Below are 12331 nucleotides of genomic sequence, written 5' to 3' on the forward strand. Positions count from 1 at the left end.
AGTTGACGTCCCCCGCTCCACTCCACCTGTCCACAGCCTGAAACACTTCGCGCCGAAGAATCTGAACATTGTGTACGAACTCTTACTACTGAGTGTCGCTAAGATGGTTGTGAACCAGATATGCATTCAGATATCAAAGAATGTTTAATAAACGAAAGTTTTTTGTATCTCAATCCATCACTTACGTCAGATCAGCTGAAATTAACCTTTCTAATTACTATGTGTGGTATGAGAGTGAACGCTATGGCACTCAGAGACAGTAATGTCAAAATGTAAATCTGGAATTGTGGGCAGCGTTAACACTTAACTCAAGAGGTGTTGTCTCTCAGACCACGCGAAAATTTCGGACTTGCTCTCCAAGGTCAGTTCTGGCGGAATGCATACATATCACTCCTAACCTCCCTAAAACGCCAACCCTACAATGTTTTGCTGTCAGTAGCACTATCGCTTTGTTTTTTTGCTGCTGACACCCGTTATTTACACGTGTTGGGGTTTCCTAGACCGCGCATCTTGAACTACGTACCTCTTTTCTTCTGTACAGTACAAACTGTGCTCACCCCGAAAAGTGTAAGTTCCAACGGCCTTACGTTTGATGAAACTGTTATATGGTGGATGGAGGGAAACGTCAAAGATGTAAATAAAAAAACAGACGAAAAAGACAATATTTTTACAACTGCCAGTGATCACAGAACTGCTATCGAAGGATGATCCAGAGAAAGATCTTTAGGACAGTTATGGTGGGAACCTTTCTATTTTTCCAATAAAATACTTAAAGTGTTAGTTAACATAAACTGTATTATGTCAATTTTGCAGACTTTCTTTCTGTGCCCATCGAGGGCAATTTTACGGTGCAAGTTTAAAACCTGGAATTTTGTTTCATGTCAAAATTTACTTGCGACAGAGGTACTATAATTTTTCGGGTTGTAAAATTCAGATCTCTAAGAGTTTGTTATGGGTAATGTTGTGAACTGTCAAGAGCAGCCAGTCCACAATAAGGTAGCCGATAGGGCACGCGTAACTCACGCCGTCTTGCGTTAAATCTGAAACAGAATATGTGGTAAAAGCTATAAAGAAAAGAACTGAGCTTCTCATATACTTAACTTTAATTTGTTCTTGTACATCGCTATGGTGAATACAATTGAGACTCTATCCCGATATGGATAACTGCGCCTTGCTAGGTCGTCCGTACAACTGGGGCTGAGTTCACGTCAGTCTCTCGAGACCTGCCATGTGGTGGCGCTCGGTCTGCGATAACAGTGGCGACACGCGGGTCCGACTTGTACTACCGGACCGCGGCCGATTTAAGCTACCACCTAGCAAGTGTGGTGTCTGGCTGTGACACCACAGGTAATATATAAAAACGGCACAAAAATATGTAATTTTGTGTGATAAAAAGTAAAATACAGACCACTTTATTCAGTGCAATGAAATCAACAAGTAGTACTCAAACAACGCTTAAATGATCGTAAAAATAAATTTTATGTTGTGGTGTGCGTACTGTAAGACCTTCAGTACACACACCATCAGATTATTTGACTTGTCGCTCTAACGAGGTAGGCGAGTGTCAGCAATATGTCTCGTGGTCTTATCGTGGCGTGTTTATCTTCTGCCGTTAGGTCAGACGATAGAAATGCCACTTGCACGCTTGGAGTAGCAGACTGACGGTGACCAACTTTAAACAGAACTTGATTAATTTTCACACACATTTATTAAAATAATAACAAGCATAAAAATTACTTAACTTGGTTCTGGATGCTATTTACAACTGACAATCTGAAGTTCCTTTGGTATTGGTACGTTAATCTTATTCTCACATATATCTCTGATACTTGACTAAAGTGTCTTCATGGCTATGTACAGGAATATGGTAATCTTATTGGGCGCAGACTGAAACTTGACTATAGACTGGTACAGACAAATGTAGAACTAGTACAGACTGTTGCAGACAAATGCAGACTGAGTAATCGGAGGTCTGTACACTCGTTATAATACCTCGCAAGTTCATGCATCACTGCGCGAGTGTGGTCCACGAGGAGAAAAGGTTCTACGTTAGCAGCAATCTCATTGGCGGCGTTACATATTAATACGCGGATCGGCGGAAGCAGAATTTGGTCCGACTCTATGGCAGTGCCATCTCATAGTGCGGAGACGGACGAGTGCTATGCCTGCGCTGTTGTGCTTAGCGGGGCGCGCTCTAGTGGGAAAGTTGTGTACGCGCTGTCTATGCGGAACTATGTACACAACATATGTAATTTAAAAATTTAAAATTATTTGAGTCTAGAATCCCAGTTTAAACATACGGGTCCCAGAGACTTCACCTCGAAGTAAACATAACAGAGAAGTCACCTCGTGAGTTAATTGTTAACGCGATACAACTGAATGCTCCATCTTCTGTCTTAGGTCTCATGTGGCTTGTGTTCACTGAGACCCGTATGGTGTCTCATCAGCTGATGAATACCAGATGGAGCACTGAAAAATAAAGGAAATTAATGCTAAGATCCAACAACAAACCTGTTAAAAGATAACGAATTATTATCCTCAAAACAAGCCTAAGTAGTTATATGTCAACAGCTGTTTAACTATCAATATATAATAAAACTGAGGTAAGTGAAATAACGTTTCACAATTACTGTGGAAGCGCAAAAAAAAAAAAAAAAAAAAAAAAAAAAAGGCTCTGGGCACTATGGGACTTAACTTCTGAGGTCATCAGTCCCCTAGAACTTAGAAGTACTTAAACCTAACTAACCTAAGGACATCACACACATCCATGCCCAAGGCAGGATTCGAACCTGCGACCGTAGCGGTCGGGTGGTTCCAGACTGGAGCGCCTAGAACCACTCGGCCACTCCGGCCGGCGTGAAAGTGCAATGCGAACAGATAGCAAATAATGTTAGAATATGGCGTAGACGTTGAAAGCCGTCTATTACAAAACGTCTTTCAAATCATTTACTTAACGTGGGTTACTAGTCTCTGGGGAAATTCAAAAACACTATCCACAGATTTTATCTCGTATCAGTACCATCATCCTTAGGTACATATGAAGATATACATGTGCCCTACACTCTGGCGTGGTAGTTGAAAAATCCAGTGTCAGTACAGAAGAGGTTTACACAGAGTTTTCATGTAGAGTGCAGAGCAGAGCTTTCTGACTTTTGTTTTCAGACTCTTTCGGGCTAGAGGCATGATGAAGACACCGCCTCCTCTAAGTCGACGGCTCTCTCTGATGTTTCATTTAAATAGCCATTTCTATGCTCCAAAATACAGAAATTTATCGAAAGATTGGTGCCTGCAAGCACATGTTGGCGTATTACACTCCTGGAAATTGAAATAAGAACACCGTGAATTCATTGTCCCAGGAAGGGGAAACTTTATTGACACATTCCTGGGGTCAGATACATCACATGATCACACTGACAGAACCACAGGCACATAGACACAGGCAACAGAGCATGCACAATGTCGGCACTAGTACAGTGTATATCCACCTTTCGCAGCAATGCAGGAGACGATCGTAGAGATGCTGGATGTAGCCCTGTGGAACGGCTTGCCATGCCATTTCCACCTGGCGCCTCAGTTGGACCAGCGTTCGTGCTGGACGTGCAGACCGCGTGAGACGACGCTTCATCCAGTCCCAAACATGCTCAATGGGGGACAGATCCGGAGATCTTGCTGGCCAGGGTAGTTGACTTACACCTTCTAGAGCACGTTGGGTGGCACGGGATACATGCGGACGTGCATTGTCCTGTTGGAACAGCAAGTTCCCTTGCCGGTCTAGGAATGGTAGAACGATGGGTTCGATGACGGTTTGGATGTACCGTGCACTATTCAGTGTCCCCTCGACGATCACCAGTGGTGTACGGCCAGTGTAGGAGATCGCTCCCCACACCATGATGCCGGGTGTTGGCCCTGTGTGCCTCGGTCGTATGCAGTCCTGATTGTGGCGCTCACCTGCACGGCGCCAAACACGCATACGACCTTCACTGGCACCAAGGCAGAAGCGACTCTCATCGCTGAAGACGACACGTCTCCATTCGTCCCTCCATTCACGCCTGTCGCGACACCACTGGAGGCGGGCTGCACGATGTTGGGGCGTGAGCGGAAGACGGCCTAACGGTGTGCGGGACCGTAGCCCAGCTTCATGGAGACGGTTGCGAATGGTCCTCGCCGATACCCCAGGAGCAACAGTGTTCCTAATTTGCTGGGAAGTGGCGGTGGGGTCCCCTATGGCACTGCGTAGGATCCTACGGTCTTGGCGTGCATCCGTACGTCGCTGCGGTCCGGTCCCAGGTCGACGGGCACGTGCACCTTCCGCCGACCACTGGCGACAACATCGATGTAGTGTGGAGACCTCACGCCCCACGTGTTGAGCAATTCGGCGGTACGTCCACCCGGCCTCCCGCATGCCCACTATACGCCCTCGCTCAAAGTCCGTCAACTGCACATACGGTTCACGTCCACGCTGTCGCGGCATGCTACCAGTGTTAAAGACTGCGATGGAGCTCCGTATGCCACGGCAAACTGGCTGACACTGACGGCGGCGGTGCACAAATGCTGCGCAGCTAGCGCCATTCGACGGCCAACACCGCGGTTCCTGGTGTGTCCGCTGTGCCGTGCGTGTGATCATTGCTTGTACAGCCCTCTCGCAGTGTCCGGAGCAAGTATGGTGGGTCTGACACACCGGTGTCAATGTGTTCTTTTTTCCATTTCCAGGAGTGTATTTCATCCGCAGAGTTTTTAGCTTCCTTGTATACGAGGTTGAATCCGCTGCTTAAAGCGAGAGGCTTTGTCCCATGTTCAGTATCGTTACCGGTATTTCATTTATTCATTCACGATTGTAAGTCACTCTATACATTGTTATTCCAGTTATTTAATGTTAACTGTACCTGTGGCTGTGCTCACGTGTCGGTAGTTTTGTCATGAAGAGTGATGGCAAGTAAACTGTTGTACTTGCGATAATATCAGCTGCCCTCACGTGTCTACATGTTGGGTAAACATAGCTCGTGATGTGCACCCCACTCTCTCCCCTCGGCATGCGCAGCGTCGCTAACGAATGTACAGAGGGGCATGGGCAGGAGCGTGCATCCATGCCTCAGGCTACTGCAGTAGCTATGCATTATTCAGTGTGCACATTACGCAACAAATAGTGAAGACGCATGGATTAAACACATTTGAGGTAGTAAAAGTATTTTATTCATTGCTTTGTATCGTATCACTAGCACACGTCCACCAATAAAAGCATTTTCACGAGTAAAGTATGATAAAGGTCAAAAGTCAAAGAGTAAATAGTTATTTTGAAAGAGTAACTATACTTTCCTAATTTGGGAAGTATTCGTCAAATCAACAAGCATATTGTACAAAACATTTTTGTAGTGGACTGACAAGGCAGCCAGTCCACAGTGACGGGTAACCGAAAGGCACGCGTACACACACGCCGACTGGTGTTAAATCTGAAAGCTATAAAGAAAAGAACGGAGCTTCTCGTATACTTAAGTTTAATTCATTGTGGTACATTTCTCTTGATAATACAAGTGAGACTGTCTCCAGATATGGTTAATGCGCCTTGCTAGGTCGTAGCCATGGACTTAGCTGAAGGCTATTCTAACTGTCTCTCGGCAATTGAGAGAAAGGCTTCGTACGTGTAGTCGCTAGCAATGTCGTCCGTACAACTGAGGCGAGTGCTAGTACGTCTCTCGAGACCTGCCTTGTGGTGGCGCTCGGTCTGCGATCCTGACAGTGGCGACACGCGGGTCCGACATGTACTAATGGACCGCGGCCGATTTAAGCTACCACCTAGCAAGTGTGGTGTCTGGCGGTGACACCACAGTGCCGATGGTGTGCAGCAGGGGATTAGGGTTGATTTTAATGTGCCCGTAATAATCCTCATTCACTCGTTCAGGTGTACGACCAGCTTCCTCGTGTGGGCACTATGTTGCCACACTGGAGCACAGTATTCGGCAACTCGGTACACCAGCGTAAGTACTGTAGTACATGGAGTCGATGAGTCGCACCCCATGTTGTACCAGCCACTTTCTGTACGATGTTGTTTCGGGTCTTTAGTTTTTGGCTTGTTTTTTTGCAAGTGTCTTTTATATGTCAGAGACCGATCTAGTGTGAACATGACACAGAAGTGGTACTCTGGAGCTGAGTGGCTTAACTGTTGTCGAAGTCCACAAACCACCGCACGTCAAGTGGCCCACCCCAGCGTTGCCATCTGTACCCCAGCCATGCATACACCTAAGTGATTTCAACATGAAACGATGCAAATGTGAAAGGGTACAATGCCACAATAACGCTGGTCGGAGAGATACCCTGTTCAAAGATTTGGATCATAAACAAAGTGCGAAAATTTTCTTTTTCTCTGTATAGAATCAGCTACATGCCTTCAACAAACGTGAATACACGAATGACTAAGTAACTGCCCAGTACACACCGAAACTGTATTCCACAACACTGCCGCAACCCCAAGTGTGACACGACAATTTTCTAAAGTAATCTATGTTCTTCCTCAGGGTTCAAGCTATCTCAGTAACAAATTTCAGTCAAATCAGTTCAGAGCCTTACTCGTGAAAACATAACACACAGGTTTACTTTCACATTTATAATATAAATATGGTTGAAAATTCAATTATGTATCTTTCTTTCTTTGATGGAAGTTCGATTAAATACAGCTTACACGGCGTCCCAAGCTGCTCTCAAGTTAACTGTCAAAACCACATGAAAAGTTGCCTAGTAGTTTTGGATATTAGCGAGTTCAAACAGACAGGTAGGACGGTTTTACAAAAAAAAAAAAAAAAAAAAAAAAAACTGAATCATAATACTTTTTTATCTGTGATACGGTTTTGATGAAATAAAGCCTGTACAGTCCCAAGCTATGTTCAAGCTACCTGTGACAACCACATGAAAATTGGTCTAGTAATTTTAGAGAATAGCGTATTCGAAAAGATAAACTGACAGATGCGACGGTCTTACATAAGAATTTTAAATCATGATATGTTTTATTCGTATTCCTATTTTGATGAAATAAAGTCTATACCGTAACCCTCTCCAAAACCCAAATGTAAATTCATCTAGTAGTTTTGGAGGTTAGCGCGTTCAGACAGACAGAATGATAGGATGGTTTTAGTGGAAGTTTATTAGAAGTTTCAGTCACACGATTTTGATGAACTAAATCCTATACAGTGCCCTAATCTGCGAGAACCCATAAAAATTCATGTAGTTGTTTTGAAGAAATGTATTCAAACAGACAAACGGATAAGCACGGGAGTTTTACAGATTTTTTATTAGTACATAGTACGACGGAGAATTTAAGATATATGGAGTTCCTTTTTGTCCCAAGTCGAATACGTTATGGAATTATACTTCATGAGGTCCATTAGACGAAAAATGTAATCTTCCTACGGTAGTGTCTCACTTTTTTAATCGCATAATAATACGAAGTTACTCTCAACTTCTGTTTAGAATTTTTGACCCCTCAGTCATTTCTGAAAATTTTTACGTTTTTCTGGGCTGTTCCTATGTGGTGACCTACTCTTACTAAACTCGAAGGTTCATGGGAGAACAATTTATTTGACACGTTCTGTCTTCAGCAGATTCGTTTTTCAGATAAGCTGCCATCAACAGAATTCTCTCAGCTCTGCATACATTTTGTAGGAAATACAAAGTAGTTCTTTGTTTCTCAGAACTTCGAGATCTCCTTCTGATACTGAGACAGGACATGCTGAGTAGCACCGTGGTGTAGTGGTTATGATACTAAACTGCTGAATGGAGGGTCGTGAGTTCAAAACTCAGGTGGACTTCAATTTCTTTATTTGGTTAGAGTACATTGTAGAAGTATCCACAAATGTCAAGATGCATTGTAATGAATTGCTCTGTGGCGACATATATAGTGTATGTGTTCTAGCCGGAGGCAATTCACTGCGCGCTCTTGTATATGCAAGTGCTGAATAAACCTTCGTTAAGTGAAGTTAGTGTTCGTCATTCAGCTAATTACACCTTCTCCTTGGTGACATTATTCTGGTGGAGGCGCTGGGTATTGGAACTTGTGATAACGCAAATTATCGACGACACAGTGGCTCCCATCAGGCCACGACAGAGCCGGCGTTTACGTGGCGAGAAACCAGAGCCATATTCGACAGATCGCCATCTACCGGAGACAGAAGAAGAAGAGGACGTTACGATGACAGCAACTGTGTGCCACCACATGAGACATCCTTCCGGGTTCTCTGGTGACGGTGGCCAAGATCCAAACACGTGGCTGAAGGTATATGAGCATATAGCCAGATTTAACAAATGGGATGACAACGATTGTTTGGCTAACGTATTATTTTTCTACTTACTGCCAAGTAATGGTATGATAACAACGAGAAGAAGTTTACAAACTGGGAAGTATTCCAGGCGGAACTGCGCAAGTATTTCGGCGACACGCAACGACAGAAGTGCAATTCTGAAGATAAATTAAAGTGCAGGGCACAGCGTTCATGACAAACTACAGCCTCCTACATTCAAGACGTCTTTGAGCTGTGTAAAATAGTGGATCCTAGAATGAAAGAGGAAGATAAGGCTGCAATTTCATGAAGGGTGTTGCTGAGGACATGTATCAAGCCCTTCTCCTGAAGGAGGTTTCGACAGCAGGCGACTTCATAAAATGATGCCAGTATGTCGAGACAATGCATCAAAAAAGAATTACACGCAATAAGTTTGAACGGCTTGCAAACGTCGTATCGATGTCTGCGATGGAAGAAGGAACTGATTTCACAAGTGTTATCCGTAAGATAGTGTGAGAGGAAGTTCAGAAGTCACTTGGATTACACGGCGAGCAAAAAACCGCGACGCTTCAAGAGGTCATAAGGGAGGAAATGGAACAGACATTGAACCCAATCTCTCGTCCTTCATTTCGCTTTAAAATGGTGAAGAAGTCGAGACCCAGCCGGAGTTACGTTACTACAATGCCGCATGAGGAACCTGTTTGGGCACCAAGGAAGATACGTCTGGAGGACCCAGGATAACCAACCAGTACGTTTCCACTGCGGACGACCGGGTCATGTGGAGCGCTATTGTCGAGAAAAGCAACGGATATTTGATGACGCCTGCGCCAGAAGTCACCAGACCGATCTTAGCCGACGCCAACTCCGGGACGACGAAGATGAATAAGAAGATGTGGGTGCAGGATGACGTTGGTCACCATCGCCGCAAGCTAGCCGCTGTAGAGGACGCTCCCCAACACGCCGATCAAGGTCTCCATCGCCGTTTAGAAGCTCCAACCGATCACCTAGCCGCCGCAACCTGGCCGACCAGCCCAAGCTCTTGGGGATTCCGGAGAATCACATTCAGTCATTTCGCAGAAGTACCGTCGCCAGTGCAGAAAACCGTATTCGTCGATAGCAAAACATCTCTGCTGAAGGTGGCTAATGGGAAATATGTAAAACCTACAGGAAGATGAACATTTCGTGTGGGTATAAGTGGAAATACACATCCCTTAGAATTCATCGTCTTACAAGAGTGTAGTCATGACGTCATTCTCGGATGGGACTTTTTGAAAGTTTCTCAGGCAATTATAGACTGTGGTCGCTCGAAGATTATGCTACACGAGATGAGATACTGTGGATAGGAAGATGCGCGTCCGAGTGTGTGGAGACTGTGTGTGCCGGATGAAATGATCATTTCGCAGTCAGATCTAGATAGGTAACTGTGATATGTCGTGCCATGCATCAACCCATGGATCTTGTAGTGAAATGTAAGAGAAGCATACCACTGGAGAATAACTTGGTCATCCTTGCCTCTGTCGTCACATTTAAGAACGGATTCGGTGAACTGTGGATAGTTAACTGTCGCCTAGAACCACAGATCCTTCCAAGACGCATGTGCGTAGCAAACGCTGAGCCGTTAATTGCAGAACAGCTGAGGGTCATAATAACCTCCCATGCCGAGTCTGTGGGCGAAATTAGAGCTACCACTACGAGACAAGATCTTCTAGCTCGAATATCACCAAATCTCACTAAGGAACAACAGAAGAAGCTACTTGCCATTCTTCAAGAGTTCTGTGATTGCTTCAATCAACAGATGAAGAGCAAATTAGACGTATCGACGGTGAAGCACCGGATTAGCACTGGATACCATCAACCAATAAGCCAGCGAGCATAATGTGTGTCAGCAACGGAACGTCAAATAATTGGCGACGAGGTAGAGAGAATGATAAGAAATGAAGTCATTCAGCCTTCGCAGAACCCATGTTCGTCACCAGTGGTCCTTGTCAGGAAGAAGAATGGCAGTTGGCGGTTTTGTGTTGATTACAGGAAGCTTAATAAGGTAACTAAAAAGGACGTTTAACCTCTTCCACGAATTGACGATACACTAGATTGTCTGAAGGGGGCAAAGTTTTTCTCAAACGGGGTCATGTACTCGGGATATTGCAGATCGAAGCAGATGAGGCTGATCGTGAGAAAACTGCATTCATCATCCCTGAGGGCCTGTAATGCCGTTTGGTTTGTGTAATGCAGAAGCATCTTTTGAACGGATGATGGATAATCTTCTACGTCTCCTGAAGTGGACGAAGTGTCTTTGTTATTTAGATGACATTATAGCGTTCTCAGAGACATTTGATGAACATATAAAAAGGCCGATGGCCGTTCTTAAGTGTCTCCATCAAGGCAGACTGAAACTTAATCCAAAAACGTGTCTCTTTGGAGCAAAAGAAATCAAAATATTTGGACACTTTGTGTCAAACGAAGGTGTGCGGCCAGACCCAGAAAAGGTGAGATGCAAACGGAATTTCCTACTCCTGAAGGTATTAGAGATGTGAGAAGCTTCCTCGGATTATGTTCTTATTACCGTCGTTTTATCAAAGACGTTTGCATCAAAGCCAGGGCAAGAGTTGTTAAAAGCTGATGCTAAATTTATCTGGGATGGTGCTCAACAAGATTCTTTCGATGTGCTGCGAAATGCTCTGACGACTGACCCTGTACTTGGTCTGTATGATGAGAGAGCACTTACAGAAATGCACATGGATGCCAGTGGGTATGGGATCGGTGCCGTTCTGGTGCCAATTTCGGATGGAAAAGAGAAGGTTATAGCCTATGCTTCTAGTACACTTACAAAAACCGAGAGAAACTACTCAATTACCGAAAGACAGTGTCTTGCTGCGATCTGGGCCATGTGCAAATTTCGACAGTATCTCTATGGAAGGCCATTCACAGTTGTTACAGACCATCATTCACTTTGGTGGTTGGCAGGACGACTCGTCAGGTGGGCACTACGTCTTCAAGAGTATGACATTACCATAGTGTACAAAAGTGGGAGAAAACACCAAGATGCCGACTGTCTCTCAAGAAACCCTATGCTATACCATCAAGACTTTGATGAAGATAGTGACTGTCTTGCTGCACTCCAAGATCTCTCTGCTGAGCAGAAGAAGAACGCCAAGATATCTTAAATTATGCTTACCTAAAATCGGTCAGAGGATGTGAAAGGACAATTTAAGGTAGTTAATGGATTACTTTGCAAGAAAAACTTTGATCCGTTTGGAAAGCGGTGGCTCTTAGTGATTCCTAAACACATGCGCTTGGATGTTCTACAGATATTCCACGACACACCTGAGGCCAGACATTTAGGATTTATTAAGACATACGATAGGATCCGCAAGAGATTTTTCTGGCCAGGTTTATTTAGGAGTGTCCGTCAATATGTGTCACACTGTCGAGAGTGATGGAAGAGAAAGGTGGTTCCTCAGAAACCACCTGCCCGACTCACCACCAGCCGAAACGCCGATCCAGCGTGTTGGGATTGACCTCCTCGGACGATTTCCCAAGTCTGCTAGTGGCAATAGATGGATTATTGTTTGCACTTGTAACACCATAGCTCTAATACTCTACTGATTTATTTTGCCTTTTGTTTTATTTAATGTTACATCGTTGAGTTTCTGTAAATGTGTTTGATTGGATAGATAACACAAAATTATATACTCCTTTCTTTGTTTAAAACTTTGATGTCGTGGTTTGATTCTATTCAATGTAGTATATCTGTCATTTAAATTCTTTGTCCCATATGGAGGGAACAAAATTTACTTTATATAATTGTAATTTCTGTGTGAATAATTTTTTGTAGATATAATAATATGTGCAAATGTTCTGTTTTATTTAAAATGTTTGTTTGCTGTTATGTAAACTGCTGACCTTCACTTAGGGTTCTTAGTTATTCTGTATGTAAAAGTTGTAGTGGTTCCCATCGTGAACGGAACTGTGTAGCGCGCGCAAATTGTGGTTGGCCTAGGTAGAAAAGGTGGAATTGAGGGTCAGTCGGGGTCGAACTACCAAACTGTGCACTGCCATGTAAAAGT

This window comes from Schistocerca nitens, chromosome 4 (assembly GCF_023898315.1).
Source record: "Schistocerca nitens isolate TAMUIC-IGC-003100 chromosome 4, iqSchNite1.1, whole genome shotgun sequence".
In the NCBI taxonomy this organism is placed as follows: domain Eukaryota; kingdom Metazoa; phylum Arthropoda; class Insecta; order Orthoptera; family Acrididae; genus Schistocerca; species Schistocerca nitens.